The 17,720-nt window shown below is 44.4% G+C and overlaps 1 protein-coding gene and 1 long non-coding RNA gene across 11 annotated transcripts in view; one reads left to right on the top strand and one right to left on the bottom strand.

The window, feature by feature from the left end:
* LOC146544849 (uncharacterized) overlaps window positions 1–2,051 on the top strand; it is a 32,600-nt gene extending 30,549 nt beyond the window's left edge. The window contains exon 4 of the long non-coding RNA XR_014881824.1: window positions 949–2,051. This is a non-coding gene — a long non-coding RNA (uncharacterized LOC146544849). The remainder of the gene's footprint in view (window positions 1–948) is intronic.
* The window catches only part of MACROD2 (mono-ADP ribosylhydrolase 2), an 837,243-nt gene that overhangs the window by 14,257 nt on the left and 805,266 nt on the right, over window positions 1–17,720 (bottom strand). The gene's annotated exons all lie outside the window — the stretch shown is intronic.

Genomic DNA, 17,720 nt, shown 5'->3' with positions numbered 1-17,720 from the left:
AAACAACACTGTGGAAAATCACCACCCCACCATGAACACAGCATCTCCGTGTGAGATGCCCATGTGCTTGCTGCAGGGATTCAGGACCCCTGCTAAATGTGGGTGCTCTCCTGCTGGCAGCTGATCCCAGCGGATCAGGCTTTGCCCACTTTCCAGCACCATCTATGAATCAAAGGGGATGCAATGTGACAGCTATGTCTGGGCTCCCAGCTCCTCTAGCAGCTCGAGCTGCCTCCACGGCTGGCAGCTCCTCAATACCTGCCCAGAGTTCCCGGCCCTACCCCAAGATCTCCCATTAACTAGCCAGCACGACTGGCTTCACCACACTGCCGAAAGGCTTCTCGCTTTCCACTTCAGAAATCCCTCATGCAGCTGACAGGTGCAAAGCATTATTGGCACGGTGCGATCTGAAGACAAAGCCTAATTAAAGCCACAGCATTTTGTGCACACACGTGTTGGTGTGTGCACGCTTGCACTAATTGGGGCTGCTGAAAGCAGAAGGTGTTGAGAGCCCCAACACAAAAAGCCTCAGGGTGGGCAGCCCTCAAGGGAGATCCAAAGGGTAACAACAGCTGCAGCAAATCTGTAAAATTGCTTTTCGTAAGGTTGAGGGCTATGAACATTGTCAGAAGAACACTAGCATGTGTCCTACACTTCCCCTTCCTTCTGAGTCTGCTTAGCTGATTCGCCATCCCTTTGGGGACTGGATTATGGCCACATTGTGCTTTTTATGGCATATGTTGATTGCTGCAGATTGTCAGCAAGAAATGGGTAGCGAGACACATCGTTCAGGGACGAAGAAGGCAGGAGATATTTTAGACCTTCACAAAGCTGAGTACCACTGCAAACCTTGGGAGGGTGCTTGTGTGCTCTACAAGCCCGATTTTGGGAAGGACTTTCAACTCATGTTAACATAAATCTTCATTTCTTCCCTTGCTCTTGTTACAGGATGGGGACAGCGGCACTTCACCACACTGCTGTGCACGCGGGAGGGACACGATCTGCAAAGCTTCTTCCCTGCCGTGCAATAAAACCGAGCGCCTCATGGAAACGAGCCCATTTCCCATTAACAGCAGGACCTGAACAAAACCAGCATGGCAGCGACAGCCCATTCATTCCAGAGGCCTTCCTCATCCCCACTTTGGATTGCTACAGGTTAGAGCACAAACGAGCGAGGTATTTCAGGTCTTGGGGCACCACAGAACTGGAGGGAGCCTGAGAGGTACTGCTTTCAGTTCCAATTACTGAAGCCAGTTGTGCTCCTAGCAGAGCTCACTGCCCCGGCCCTTTGCGGGCTGCTTACACAGCTAGCAGTGACAGCAGGATGCCAGGGCAGGCAAAGGCACTCCCAGCTTTCTTAAACACGCCAGACAAATATTTACCAGGCAGATAGAAATCTCTGTTCTGTTATTTTATCTTTTTTTTTTTTTCTCCTCTACAATCACAATCTATTGGTAATTCCACGCAGTTAGAGCTAATGCACTGCTCTTCCTCTGGAGAAACACAACTCCAAATTCGCATGCAATTCACAAAATTAAAATGAAAATGTACAGAGAGGTCAGATACCTATATCCATCCTCCACACTCCTGATAAATTAGCAAGTGAGAAGTGTAACTCCTCCTCTTGCACAAGATTTATGTCTATACGCAGGCAATGATGCAGGCTTAGGAGCTGTAATGCAGAGCAATCCATACAGCTTATTTTTTTACCTGATCATCAGCAAGGCTTTGCTGCGTGCTGAAGAGTGCCTCTGTCATCAGGAGAAAGAGGCAGGCTCCTCTCCCAGGTAACTCAAAGCAGAATCCTACCTCAAGTCTCTCCAGAACCAATGAGAGCTGCCTGACTCTAGGGGGTTGATTTGCTGCTGACTGTGAGGCAGTTGGGAAGATGGAATGCTCATGGCAGAGCCCAGCCTCAACAGAGCCCTCCTGGTGCCTCTGGGCTCCAGAGCAGGAGCCTGGATTTCTGCAGTGAATTTCCAGCTATAGTACCACGGACAAGCTTTAAGACAAACAGAAAAATGAGATTTCATGCATAAATGAGTCCCTCCAGTACAATCGGGCAACACCAAGATAACACGGATCTTAAAAAAATCCCCAATGTTTGTTAGAAGCCTTGTAACTAAGAGCAAAATCCTTGCCTTAGGATCATTCTGAATTCTTAAGAAAAGCAGTTAGCCATAACACAACAGTCCATGGATGCTACTACTGTTTTTTGCAGGTAAAATGGCAAGGTTGTTACTCCTGAAAAATACCTACAGAACAGATTTGTTGGGTAATGCCACAGGATTTCCAATAAAATGCTCTTCTGCCCATGGACAATCTGCAACCAAGGGAAATTCATTAAGTATAAGTTATTTGTCTAGCAGCCACTTCTACTCTGGTTATATACCTTGAAAAAAAACACCTCAGTCTTTATGTAATATGAAAATTACATCGTAGCTATTCTGAATGATGCAGATTTCCGCAACACACAGCCACTAAATTAAACTTATTATTCTACATTTAACTGTAAATATGCTTCCCCTAATTGGGAGACAGTGAGAAACGGGGGCTCGTTAAAATCTGAATTTCTCCAGTTAAAATTTGAAGGCACCATTTTCCATCTGCAGCAACAAAAATGAAAGACAAAGCTCTTGTGACCCGGAGCTGCACTGTCTTATCTGTCAAAACTAGTTCCACTTCTCTGCAAATAGCCAGGGCTGCTTTTTTCCTTCTTCCCAGCTATTTCACTGTAGCTGTTTGCTAATGTTACCGTCAAGCCTTCGTGTACTTTGTTTACTGCTGCGTTTTGGTAGCATAAATGTTGCTTCACTTAGGAACTGGAGAACCTGGCTTTGCTCTATTCACCACCTCCATCCAGCATGACTGACCCCTTTTGACCACACCAAATATCCCCACAAATAAGATTTACACTGCATTTTTGCATGGTTCTATATGCAGAAGTGCCCTACCTCCTGCTCTGAGGGCTCTGAGCCACAGCAGCCACAGCCCTGCTTAATTTTTTTACTCTGAAGGCTGGGGTAAATTCCCCCCTCGCCATCCTTCCGTGACATCCGGGTCGAGTACGAGTCTGAGGCTCTATTCAGTGCAGCTTCATTAACAAACGTCTCCATCTGTTCAATCAGGAATCTTTTACCTTGATAAAAAAACTCCCTGGCAATTAGGCACCGCAGAGATGAAAAGAAAGCTCGAGATGTCAGAGGAAGGAGCGCTGGCTGGGACGCTAGCTTTGCCAGGCGCCGGAAAGAGCTGAGCATCATTTCTTAATGCCGCTGTTAGGATTTGCAGCCCCTTCATCATTAAATCGAGTGTTTACCCTCCCTTGTGGCATTTTGGCTCTGTCTCCAAGAGCAGCAGAGCGATGAGGCTCCCCGTCCCCGCGGCGCAGCGTGCATCGCGTCAGCTCTGTGTTTGTGCACGCGTCTGTACCTAAAGGCACTGTTATTTCCAGGCTCAAGCTGAACGGCAATTCTTTTAAAACGTGATTTAAAAGTGTCTTAGAAGTGCTTATCCCTATCCTTTTTCGGTTCTTTATTAAATATACTCTTAGTAAATCTCATTATGCCTCTTTTTCCCTAGAGGTGGGAATGGGAGTGCAGGGAGGATTGTCTCCCAGCAATCTGGTCCATAAGACCCATACAAATTGGGCGTCTCTAAAGTCGCTAATGCCCATCAGGAGCTCTTTGTCTCTTTTGTCTCTCTCTAACAACAGGATAGACCTGCACACAGCAGGCTCTTGATGAATACAAGGGAATATCATTCGCAGAAAAGGCCTTTCTGAATTTCTCTTCTGACAAAGAGGCCATGCTGCTGTTTTCCAGATGCTCTTTCTGTGAAACCTCTCATCAAAGAAGAACCCTACAGCAGGGAATATCTGAAATGGAGCACCCAGAGGCTTTCAATTGAATTCTTTGACTGCTGACTGTTAACATAACTAAAATGTTGCCGGGTAGTATTCAAACTAGCAGATTACCTGGCCCGAACTGCTTTCAGAGCTCTTGCACTCCATCTCCCTGTCTGTAAATGAGGCAGACAGCATGCTCAGTGGTCCTATGAAAAGCGTAGGTGTTCTGAATACAGAGTTCTCTAGAAACAGCATTATTTACCTTCCTTTCCCGTTCTGTTACTTTCCCTGTCACTTGTAACTGCTTATCAAATTCACAAGTTACACGGCTCAGTTCCTGATCACCTCCAGCTCCCTGGTGCTAAAAAAATCATGGATGCAAGGAATGGCCGCACCGAAGGATCCTGTCACAGAAACCAGAGGAACCCTCCAGGTCTTCTGAGTTTTGGCTTCCATCAGGGAGAACTGATGTTTGGGCACGGAGAATGCCTCTTATTCCTCGAGCACTGGAACAACTACCAGCTGCCCAAATGACGCCTGCACATCCACACTCACAGTGATGCATTTTTCCTGCACACCCACCACACATATTGCCACGCTTCTTGTCTGTCTCCAGCTATCCTTGTAAAGCAGGTTTAATGCCTCTCTGCACCACTAATCCAGAGTGAGGATGCAATCCTTCATTTTGAAGAGCTGACCCAGGTGCCCAATAGCTTTCGCAGGCCTTGCTTTCCCCTCCATCACGAACAACTGAATAGCTCGCCCTGCTGCTGGATTTTCCATCAGCACATACTGTGCCCCTATTCCATTTCAATTTTGCATTCGCCATACTTTCTGAGCATTTCAAATAATCCTGATGCAACTGCAGCAAAGCAATAGACTGTGAAAGCAAAGAGGTCCTGGATCTCATAAGCAGGTCGGATTTATCTGAGCAGCACGCTATTTATTTCAGAAACGGTAAAGAAATTTTTGGTTCCCCTCTACAGGAGCCACCCCCCCAAACAGAAGAAACCATGTCAGCTCTCGGCTCTAAGCAGTTGTACCAGCACCAGGCAGGCACTGCAAGCAAGCAGCAATGATAATTATTGGAAAACTGAATCATAGTAAGGTGCGAGGGGGGGGAGGGGAATAAGAATGTGAAAAGACAAAAAAAGCAACTTGCTCAAGAGCTGGAAGAGAGAAAAATCCCCTCCAAACATACCCAAACTCTCAAGCAAGCACCCATATATTTTAAGTCTCCAACCCCAGCTACAACGAAGAGCACAACATGGTGAAAAAGCATACCGTGAGCACAGGACAAAAGGAGGCTTTGCCCAAGTTTCTGATAAAGTGCAGCCAAGGCTGCTCACCCTTACAACTGCAAACATTTACTTCTGGGGTCACTGCTTCTGAAAGAGATAACTGCTAAGTCAAAGAGGAGCCCTGGAAAATACTCTGTTCAATTCCTTTTCAAGGAGACTATTGCCAAGCGTATGAAGAATGAGCTTCAAAGTGGCAGGGAAGAGCAGCAGAAGGGTAAATAAAGAGTGTATGGTTTTACCTGAAAAGCAGTAACAAAATACTGTGTAGGAGAGAAAGAGACACTTTCTCTTTATTTATCCACAGACCCCAGCCTAAATTTGGTGGCTTAAGATAGAACAGAATGTTCTCAATGACAAGAGCACAAGAAAGTTCAGCAAAGTTCTGTTAATGGATGGTACCTTGCAAGCACACTGTAATTTTCAAACATTTTGTGATGCAAAGATGCAGCAGTCAGCATGAAAAAGTGAAAAACACACACTTGTACAAAAAAAAAAAAAAAAGAACAAAAAACCCCCCTTCCTAAAAACTTGGATAACCAGAGGTATTGTTCACATCACACCTGGCTGAAACATCTTGCTATTTGGAAAGAGCACTTCCATTTCCAAAAGCTTAACAAGACACAGTCAAGCTCTCTGTTTTAATTTTGTAAGCCTGCTAGCTTCCTAGAATTAAGCTGAACAGAATATGAAGCTCATTTGCTGGAAAGAAAAGTGGTAATTGGCAGCACTCAATCACAAAGACTTTACAGGTGATACTTATCATATCTTTTTTCCCTACCAAGAGACGCACTCAGTGATGATCATTTTTCAAAAACAATTGAAGAACTGTATCCAGGTTGTGGGTTGTTTTTTCCTGTTGTTTGTTTTTTAAAACAGTTCTACTCTGAGTCTTTTAAAGCTTTACAGTCGGCTTTGAGTACATGGTGATTAACACAAGTCTCCATTAAAGAAATCATTTCGCTACTGAAATCCTCACCTATTTATGTTTGTCAGTTGTATTGCTTTGGACCTGGGTGGTGACTCACCAAAACAAAACAGACATTTAAACACCACATACACACACACACACACACACACACGATCAAGGGCAGTAAGAAATTTTACATAAATGGCTTGGGGTTGTTTTCCCTCAGTAAACAAGGGGACAGCCCAGCGACAGGTGACAGTGCTGGCTGTGCTATTGAAGGTGATGCTCCTCACTGTGCTGGGGAAGCATCGTGTTCTCTGTGGAAGACATCACTGAAATCTGGCTTCTGGAGATCTGTGCTGCTTTTGCAGTGTGTCATAAATGCTGATTGTTATTCCCATTTCTCCAGTGAAAGCGTGTCTTTCTCCTCTACAACACTATATGAGTCAACACTAGCCAGGCCTCAAAGGGCTTAGAGAAAAACCAAACATACTGCAAGTGCAGTATTACTTACCTTGTATGCACTGATGTCATTTTTAATTTCTACTGATAACTTGATGAATGTAAGAGAAAAATGATGATTATGTAGAGGAAGATGTTTTCCTAGAATCAATGTCAAAACATTGCAATATAATCATGGAATTATAGAATCATCAAGGTTGGAAAAGACCACTAAGATCACCAAGTCCAACCCCAGCCCACCTGCACCGTGCCCACTGCCCACGTCCCTCAGTGCCACATCCCCACAGCTCTGGGACACCTCCAGGGATGGTGACCCCACCACTCCCTGGGCAACCAGTGCCACTGCATCACCGCTCTGAGAAGGAATTTTTCCTAATATCCCTCCAGCCAGTTCTTTATCCAGCAAAGATTTCACCCCTCCAAGCCATGGGCCGTCAGCTTCTCCAGGAGAATTCTGTGGGAGACAGTGCCAAAGTCTAGGTAGATCACATATATGGCCTTTCCCTCACTCACCAGGCAGGTCAGCTGGTGGTAGAAGGAGATGAGGTTGGTCAAGGAGTACCTGCCTCTCGTGAACCCACGCTGGCTGGGTTTGAACCCCTGGTTATCCGGCACATATTGTGCGACTGCACTCAAGATCATCTGCTGCATTCTGTACCCTGATACCAAGGTCAGGCTGACAGGCCTGCAGTTCCCCAGATCCTCCTTCCAATCCTTTTTGTAGACATGCATCATATTAGCAAGTCTCCAGTTGTCTGGGACCTCTCCGGTTGACCAGGACCACTGATAGATGGTGGAAAGCAGCTTCGGCAATCACATCTGCCAGCTCACTCAGCACACCCAGGTGGATCCCATTCAACCCCATGGACTTTTAACAGTCCAGGTGGTGTAGCAAGTCACCGTTTCCTCTTGAATCATGGGGGGTTTATTCTCCTCCCCATCCCTGTCTTCCAGCTCAAGGGGCTGAGCACCCTGAGGATAAAAGGTCTGATGATTAAAGACAAAAGACAGTGAGAACCTCATCCTAATCCTGTGTGATTATGTTCCCTGCCACGTACAAAAAAAGCAAGAGATTCTCCTTGGCCCCCCTCTTGCTGTTAATATATTTGTAAGAACATTTTTTACTATCTTTAACAATACTGGCCAGAGTAATTCCTTGCTGGACTTTTGCCTTTTAATTTATTTTTTCTAATTTCCAGTAATGAAGTGCCTGATGTTCTTGTCTCTAATTGAGAGCTCCAGGTCAACTCAGCCACAGTTTAATACTGAAAGCAATGTTCAGCACTTGCTTCTTCACCTGTTATTATGGGGGTGCTTACATTCCCACCACAGTATTTCATATTCCAAAGGAACTACATGCTGAATTTGTTGGTGCCTGGCTTTCAGCAGAGGGCTGTTTCAGATACATAGGCAATATCTAGAACTTACTTTGTTATAAGATAAAGCCCAGCAGGCTGCTTCAGTGGGAAGGAAGGTGCAAAGAGGAAACACCTTAGATTTAACTCTGGAGAGAAAGCAGGGATGTATCCCCCACTCGCTGCATTTGGCCACCAGGAGTTGAAGAAGAGTTCAAGCTCTCCCTGTGTCACCTGGCACTGGCCCTACAGGTTTCAGCACTCAGCTCAGCACTGCTACGTCAGAGCAAGAGCTGGCTCGTATCTGACTGTCCTGTGCCAGCAGGGGATGATCTCATCCTCCTTTCAACTCAGAGTGCATAGAAGCAAGCTGAGAATGGATCAAAATCTCTAAGACACAATGCTGCTAGAGGGAACGGCATGCTATGTATGCCCAAACTGAGACAAGTCTAAAAAAACAGCCTAGCTACCACTATGGGTGTTCCAGCTCAATGATGGCCATCACGCATTTCCACACATTTCAATGGCGTGTTTTACAACTCAGCTTTTACTACTGACATTCTGGAGAGTGAGGGAGGTACAGAACCAGACCGCAATAGCACTGCTGGTGTTTAATACTTAAAATACTTGCTCCAGTCCTCCTGACATTCACCCTCCTCCCACAAAGCCAGGAATGTTTCCAAAACACTAAAAAGCAAAACTGAACAGAAATCTTATGTGGATTGCCTTGGAAAAGAGTCATCCACCAGCCTGGGTGGTATTACCCACACCTTAGAAGATCATTGTCACATGATGATGGGTTTGACCAGTATTTCTTGGCAAGGTCAAAGACTGGATATAGAAAATCACCACATCTATCTACTCTGTTTCATGGAGAAAATTTAGGGCAGAATTCAAAATTCACAGTGCAGGGTTAGAATTTTTTTTCCATTCAGAGGGTTTTAGGAAAATAATTTCATAGGCCAGAAAAAAGCAAGTGTCAGTATTGGCAGTCATATGCTAGCTTCTCTTCCTTGTGGAGAGTCATTATGCAGTGTTTTCTAAAATTGTAAATGTTCTTCTGGGCTCACAATGGGAAACAACACTAATATGCATCACAGTGTGCGAGATAAAATGCATGGTGCTATTGTTGCCTTTGATTTGTCTTCCATTTATATCAGCTCTCAGCAAGAATTACAAAAAGACAGAGCTGCACATTTTTCTTCTCAACTTTTTCACATTTCATCATTCCCTTACTTCATAAATTCTAGGGTCTAACTAGGATGCTACATCAGAGACAGACATTTACATTTAGATAACGTAAGGCAAAGAATACTAACAGCTATAATCCTTCCACTTCCAAACAGCTCCAAAGTATTTCTCAACTGACCTCAGCTATGTAAAACAGGGGTCTGGATTATTTGCTTTCAGTTGAACATTTCTTTCTCCAGTAAGTCAGCATTCTGAGGTTTTCCTTTTTTTTTTTTTTTTTTGCCTTTTTCTTGGTTTCTGGAAGACTCACTCCCCATGCTGCTCCTGCCTTCATCTCTAGCTATAGGGTATAGGGAAGGCTGGGAGAAGACCCTGAGGACGGTGAGTGAGCGTGACACCTAGAAGAGGAAGGTGAATTTGTTTCTTCTAAGCTCCCTAAAAAAAATGGGAAGCAGATAGCCCCAAGGAAGAGCTTGCTGATTACGAGATACAGCTTTCCTTCTTCAGAACAGTCCAGAAGGACTCACTAGTGGAGAGTAAGAATAAGCCAGCAGCATGCATTACAGCCACAGGAAATCATTCTAGAGAGGTCCTCAGTCAGGTTCATAAACCCTGACATCTACCAGCATTGGCACGTAATGATCTACCAGACCTACAGCTCACCAGTGCAGAGTAGGAGAAGTATACTGGAGGGCTTATCATCTCCCAAATAGCTTTATTCCTAATTAAACTTCCTCTCATATGAGTTTACTCCCACTGTTGGAAGAGGCCCATTCTGCTGTTACTGGCAACTTGACCAGCAGGAAAGAAAAGAGTCAGAAATCTACTCTGGGTTTCACACATATCAGAGATATACTTGTACCAAAAGGAAGCAATTTCAAATGGAAAGCCAGACCAATGCTGGATTAGGACTAGAGCATTACTGACTTTTCTTAATTACTTTGGATAAGACCTGGAGCAACTCATTTGGAAAGCTTTGGCACTTCTTTTTTTCCTCAGCAATCATCTTGACTGCACTCTGAGATATTAGATTCCTCCAAGTCATACTATATCTTCAGGCACAAAATAGAAACTGCAGGCCAAAGATACAAACCGCATAATACACAGCGTGAACAAAAGTCTTTAAGGAAAAAAGGGGGGAACAAACTTTCATTTTCGTCTCAATGCCTTTCATTGAGAGAGAATATGCTTTCAAATAGACCAAGATTTTTCCCTTTATCACTGGAGAGAATATCTCTTCTTTCCATCAAACACACTTTTACCGTGCGGATTGCTCTAGATAGCAGTAGACGTAGGTCAATATTTTCAGAATCAGGTGACTGAAGCTAGGAACACTTTAAAATGGAGTTTAGATCCTGATTTCCAAAAGCTCCAAGCACCCAGCAGCTCCAACTGGCTTCAAAGGATGGCATTTCACAGCACAGTTGGCATGTGCGCAGCGTTTCTGGAAAACCAAGCCACCTATCTGGGGTCCTAAGCTTGGCTTCATGAATTCAATGCCAGTTCTCACCTCACTGGAGATGACACCACCTCTATGATCTGTGCTTAGAGACCTCAGCAACATTAGAGCCAACAAATTGGCTTTTGCCTTCTTTTTCCCTCAACAGTTTACAGAGCTGCTAATAAAACTGGTGTCTGTCATGAAAATTGGCAGACTCTCAAGTCTAATGTGATAACTATACTTTTCTTCCAAGCTATTGAGCAAGTCTGTAACATGTCCCCCACGTCTTCCTAATAACTGATGGCTAACAAGGGTTCCTTGCAGTGAGGTGTCCTGAAGGTCAGCCAGCATACAGCAGCTAGTGCCCTGGGATGTTCAGAATGTCAAATGCCATATAAAATACTGAAACCCAGGCTGGCACATTATAGTGCTTAGCCCTTCTGTAATATCATCCTCCCATTATGGGGTGCCAGAAAACTTAAAGGCTTATACTTGCAATCTTAGCACCAAAGGCAAGACCTCCACCAATTATGCCAGAAGAGAATAATTGTATTAGCAGTTGACAGTGGCAGGCATTTGTCTTGCTGAAGGAAGATGACTTGCACATATTAAAAGCATTTCCTCCAGCTAACCTCCTTCAGATGGCTGGATTTGGATCATGTTTTATGATTTATTTCTAATGAAGACCTTCTTAGCTCATGAGCTCGCTAAAAAGCCCAAAGCCTTTTTATAATACAGCTTTCAACTATTCCAGGCTTGGAAAAAAAAAAAAAAAAAAAAAAAAGAAAAGAAATCAATATAGTGATTCCACCCCTGGGTCAATCAGAAGGAACATCTCCCCACTTCTCCTCCCCTTGATTACTCACAGACGGAAGACAACACAGAGCTTTTGCCGGCATACATGGCACAAAGGTTGGAATTGGAGGCTTCAGATGTGTGCTGTTTCTCATGGTCCAGGTCTGAAAGAATTTGCAGGCCAGTGCAAGGCTTGCCACTGCCCACAGTTTCCACAAATGCTTCGGCATCTGTTACTTTCAAGAGAATTACTGAAGCTTTCAAAAGAATGCAAAAATTGCTAATCCCCTCGTGCAAGTGACTTCAGCCTTGACAGACCTTTTCCCAGAGCCGCAGATAAAACTGAAGGATTCGGCTATAAAGGATTAGGAGTGGTGTCACCTAGAATTAAGTCACTGGCCTTGAACCGTGTTTATGTTCAGCCCTGTCAATAGCAGATTTCACAATGCTAAAAACAAGGTTTATTGAGTTTCTTTAAAAATACATATATATCTTGATTTCCTGAGTAGGTTTAAAGGTCTAGACAATTCGGGTTATATTGCTTTATAGTTCTCATTTTTTACTACACTTCAGTGCACTAAAAACCTTCAGCCTGACAAACAGTCTGAGGAGTCTCAAACAACTTCTTTTCACAACCATTCACAAGATGTCTCTATGTATACAATGAAAGCCGGGCAACAAAATAAACATCTTGGATTGGTCTTTTCACATCGAATCTGTTTTAAATACGACAAACTCACTGAAGGGAGGAACTGCTACATAGAAAACAGGTAGTCTTTGCCAAGAGAGTTCTTAGTTCACAGCAAATCCTCATCAAATATTTTGCCTACTTAGTTACTAATCTGATATAAGCACCTAAAATGCATCTCTGAATGAGTTGTGCTTTGAGTTAGAAGTCTGTGGCCTTTCAGTGAACAGATGTTGTGAATATTTGGTGGTGAGGGGGACAAATAACCCGGGTGTCTTAATGAGTTGCTTTGATTCCCACAGAATATCCACAACAATGCCTGGAGCTGACATTATGATGGCTGAAAGCACTGAGTACCACTGATTCCCAGCCTGGTTATACACACTGTAATTTGCTGTAACACTGGATGTGGCTGACTCTGACTTAAGCACTGTGCACTACAGTTGAAGAGGAATTTGTACAGTGGAGGCCAGCCTGCATTTACACACATTAGGTGAGTTCAAGAAACACGGTCTTGCAAAAATGAGAAAACAGAACAAAACCAAAACCTTACCCAAGCCCCAAACGTACCTCAAACATGGGGATGGAGGAGGAGAGGGCGAGCCTCCTCATCATACTGCATTAGGAGGCACTTTGCAGAGGTGCTGGCTATTTTGCCTACAGCTGCCACAGCATATGAGAGTGCCTGGCTTGGAAAGAAGCTGGAGGTTAGCTGGGATACCTGCAGCAGCCCTGAGGCCACTGGAGCTGCCGCAGCCGACATGCAGCGGGTGGTCCTGCTGCAAGAGGAGCTGGCTGCAAAGGCACATGTGGAGTTGATCAAAATATTTCTAACAAAATCTCTTCCCCTATCAAGTTACATACTTTTTTTTTTTTTTTTTTCTTCTTCTTCTTTTAACAGACAGTTTTATGGGAACTGTTCCATTTTCAGAGAGTCATACAAAAGAAGCCTGGACAGCCCAAGGTTGCCAGAGGAGTGCTGCTGCCTCTTGCCAAAATTATTTATAACCATCGAATCATTTAGGTTGGAAAAGACAGTTAAAATCATCATCTATAGATAAATTGGCAATGGAGTTGGAATTGCCAGAAAAAGTAGGTGTATTAGGAGTAAAGACTTTATAGAGAAACAGAACTCTGTATTTCTTGGGTAGCCCTAACCGGCTGGGGAAAGGCTGCCAGCAGAGAGCTCTTGATTAATAGAAGTATGAGTAGAAGCCTTCAGATTGCTGATAAAAACAAAACAAAACAAAAACAAAACAAACAACAACAACAACAACAAAACTTCCTAATTGAAAAGACAGCAAGTCTTTTTTTCTCTGTTTTGCAAGAATGTTTTGGAAATGGAAATCCATCTAACAGATGCCTTGGTTATACTGATAAGCATGCCACGATATACGATTTAGGCTGTATGATTGTGGATAGAGACCTAGGCATACAGTACCTCGCACTATATTATTACCAATTGAAGTTTAGGGAGCTCTGTTGCATGGCTGTCTGGCAGTAATGATGATATTAACAACGCTTGGAGAAGACATTAATAATAATAACGGTTAAATAGGTCCTGCTTCTCCTTCTGCATGTTCCCAGTCAGCAAAGTACATCAGTTGTTTCATTTCCTTACTATAGTAGTAATTCATAGCCCAGGAGACTGCTTAATAATACCAATTATGGTACAAAAGAAAGTACAATGAAAATGGACCCAAATTAAAGCTCACTAAGTTCAGCTCAGCATCTTTTTGCTCTCTCAAGGTATGTTTGCTATAGCAAGCTTAACAGTGCAGATTCATTTATTTCTGCCTATCTTCATGTTTACTAAACCTGAATTAATGCTCTCCTTCCGCAGCCCGAACACGAAAGAGTTCTGCAAATAGCTGAAAGAAATGATAAGGACTCCAGGTGACATAGATCACACATTTTACACAGTATTACTTTCCCCAGAGTGAGCCTGTGTAGCAGTATTTTGTGGCATTCATCATTAAAGTTCAGTCTTTGGAGGGCTGCCATGGTGGTTGTGTGCAGCCAGCTCTCTAGTGATGTAGTGGAGCTTATAACCAAAGGCCATCCCTCCAGGGGGCACTGCAAAAGCAATCTGAATGTCAGGCCTTGGGAAAGGTGGTGGTGTTGTTTTTTTTTTTTTTTTTTTTTTTTTCTTTTCCTCCTTTGCTGTTTTTATTTCAAACAGTTTTTATTTCACAGGCAGGCCAATAGCTTTAAGCACGTGAGGTTTGCAGCCACAAAACTGTGAAGTCTCCAGAAACAAGAAGCCAGTGAAATGTAGGAAAAAAAAAAAAAAAAGAAAAAAGAAAAAAAAGTTGCTTTTTTGCCAAAACAAAATTCCTGCTGATACACTGAATTGGATCAAATTATTCTTGCAGAAAAACAGAACTCGTGCTAACCTTGCCATGAAGGCGCTGGGCGCTGCTGGTGGTGGCCTCTCTGGTGTCCTCAGCTAAGCAGAGCCAAGGCAGCATCACCCTGCTGGTCCTTCCTCCAGCTCCCAGCCAGGCACAGATGCCCAGTTCTGATCTGCTCCTCACATGGAGACATGGGGTTTAAGCAGTAGGGCTGCTCAGTGAGCAACTGGGAAGCCCCCAGTGCTCCAGTGAGTGCCTCATCTCCAGGACAGCCTTTCACATTGGTCACTGCCAGCTTGCGTGGAGCCACGCTAATAGACGTGGCACAGGAAGACACGGAGGAACTAGGAGGCTACAAGGTGATATGTGATTGGGAGGAGCAGAGATTTCTATTAGCAGGATGTGAAACCCCCTTCAAAGCCAATCACTTACAGTGCTGGTTTCCTCCGAAGTGCACAAATCACCACCTGGCACAGTGCAGCGAGAGGATGAACAGCACAGTAATTGAGAAGTGTGCCCAGCAACATGTACTTGTTACAGGTGCTCTTGAAGGGTTAGAGCTCGCTTCATTTCCACAGCCTGCAGCAAGCCTGACTGCTTCAAGCTCTTCTCACAGGATGGGGATCATGGAGCAGCCTCAAGTGGCACATTTTGTTCTCAGTATGCATCCTTTGGGTCTCAGGGCCTCTGCCCAAAGGCTTTCTGCTTCCCAGTCAATTAAGAGAAGGTGCAAAATACCAGAGAAATGGCACATCCTAGCAATTATGATAAACAAAGTATATAGCCAACTACTTTAAAAGCAGACTTTGAAATGCCACTGGCTTGCTTCTTTCTGAGCACATTCCCAGGGAGAATGTCAGGTCACATAACTCATCTGTTATCTTTACATAGAGGATGTCAACTAAGCAGCAGCCATCATAAAAATACCAACATTTCTTTTTGTGGAAAACAAATATAAAAGAAAAACGCAGCATCTCTCTTACACACACAAAAAAGGGCAGTTAGCACTTCAAAGATTACTGGTCTGTAAATAGCAGTGCCAATGCACCAGGGAGCTGTGCTCCTCTTTAGCGACAGCCCCACTTACTCCCACGGAGGCAGCGATGTTACAGGCCTTTCCTGTGCTGCATCGTGCATTCATTTAGAGTGTGCTCTTTGCATTTTGTTTCCCTCGATGCCTTAAAAATAACAAGATTTGCAGTAGTGTAGGAACAACCTTTCAATCTAGCCTCCTATACAGCATTTCAATCTAGCCGACGGAGAGTGTTGGAAGAAAATTGCTGTATAGTGGTGAAGAACCCCCCTCTCACATTTCTCTATCATCCACAGCTAGATTCTTGCATTTACAGCTAGCCATTTTAATTATATCTAAATGTTTATCTCCAAGGTGGCTGAATTAGTTGGTATTTAATTGTAGTGGTGCAAACACATGATGGCTGGGTGCTCTCACTTGCCTGGAAATGCAACAGAACAAAAGATGTTGTATTCAATTACATGGCAAATGTCCACAGGTACCTCTGAGATATTCTACACGCCACACAAAGCCTCTGCTTCACGTGCTTAAACAGCTCTCTCTATTGCTTTATAGGAAGGGAGGGAAGAAGGGAAAGAGTTTTACAGTTTTACAACATTTACTGTTGTACAGCGAAAGCTTGAAGATTAATAATAAAAGTGCATATGTGACAATGCAGAAATAAATGCCGTTCCACGTTAAATACAAAGCAAGAAGCAAATTTATTTTTTCTGTTAATTAACCAGGCTTTCATCTCAACTGCTCTGATCTGTAAATAAAGCTACTTTCAAACCAGCCAAGGAATTAGGCAATAAAGCAAAACAAACTCAACCAAAATACTTCAACCCAAGAGCCTCCTAACATGGGTTAGCTAATTATGTTTGCCATTTCCTATTCAAGGAGGACTTCAACAGAACTTCCTAATTGAAACGGTTTAAAAGCAACAGTACTCTGTTGGCGGTCTCAGGGTGAGCACCACCAGCCACCAAATGCTCCCAAGCACTGCCAAGGAGCAAAGGGCATCCCCAGATATTCTGAAAGGGGAGATAAGTGGAAGGGAGGAAGGACAGACAGACGGAAGTGGGAGAAGAAAGAACGAACGACTGATCCCTACCATTAATATTACATCCTCCTGCAGCTATGCCTCCCCTCTGAGGATTTGCTTTCCAAGCTCTTTATTGAAATTGTTCAGGTCCTTAACTGATCTCCTGGGGGGTGAGTCAGGGGGAGAGGGGTGGGTGGTTGAAAAGCCTTAAGCTAATTAAGCATGGCTGAGACATGCTTGATGAGATGGGAAAAACACGAGGCTTTTGAAGGGGTAAAAAACCTCCGACCATCTGGTAGTGGCATTGCACGGAGAAGAAAGAGGAAGGACAAAGGGGCAGCTCTCTGGGCGAGGAGGTACAGGACTCCTTTAATTACTGGGTCATTGAGACCATTACAGTTCCAAATGCCTGTGAAAGCCTGCAAAATAAGCTTGGGAGGCTCAGCAAAAACAACAGCTCTTAGCAAGAAAAGCATCTGCAAGAAAGTGAATCGGAGCAGCTTTCCCCAGGATGCGCCTGCTAATTAGAAATGATAGGTAATGGATGGGGGTGGAGGCCCCCAGACCAGAACGAGACTGTTTCCAGTAACCTCCCTGCCTCTCCTCTCCGATCTGCTGTTCTCCAAGGCCCTGCAGATGGTGCTCTGTTTAAATTAATACCACCCTGCCAGCCAGAAGGAAGCTTCTGTTGTACTTGGCAGTCCAGGTGAACAGCCTGCGTTTAGGCTTCAGAATGAATGCCCCAGGTGTTTCATCAATATGGCAAGCAGCTTATGTGCTCCAGCCTCTTCAGGCCTGGATAAAGCTCATCTGTGTTCTCCCATCTCCGAGACCGGCTAGAGAAAATCACAGCGTTCATCAGAGGGCAAGCTACACATACCAGAGGAATATCTGAGCCATCTTTGTGCTAAACGGCTTTGTCAGCCGTGAGCAGGGAAAGTGCTGGGGTGATCCAAACGAGGAGCCCTCCCCTGCCTTCTCAGCTCACGTGGGCTGGATGCGGCTGCGGCTGACTACAGGTGCAGGCTGGCAAAAAGCAAGCTGCTCGTGACACCAGAAGCCGTGGCCAAACTCGTGCCAAAAAGCAGCACTTTGCTAACTCCTGCTTTGGGATGTGCGGCTGATTTCCCTTCCTCCCACACGCAGATTCTCCTTCAATTATTTTGGCCGTGTGCTGTGAACCAGTCAGATGCGCAAGCTGCACAAGAGCAAGCTATATCCATCCTTGGATGGCAGAGCTCATTAAAAGAAGGAAGCGGAACCGGGGATCTATCGCATCGTGCTGCACTGCTGTCCACAGGATCAGATACAAAACCCAGGCC

This window comes from Meleagris gallopavo, chromosome 2 (genome assembly GCF_905368555.1).
Source record: "Meleagris gallopavo chromosome 2, MGAL_WU_HG_1.1, whole genome shotgun sequence".
Lineage (NCBI taxonomy): Eukaryota > Metazoa > Chordata > Aves > Galliformes > Phasianidae > Meleagris > Meleagris gallopavo.
This window is presented reverse-complemented; position numbering and strand designations above follow the sequence as displayed.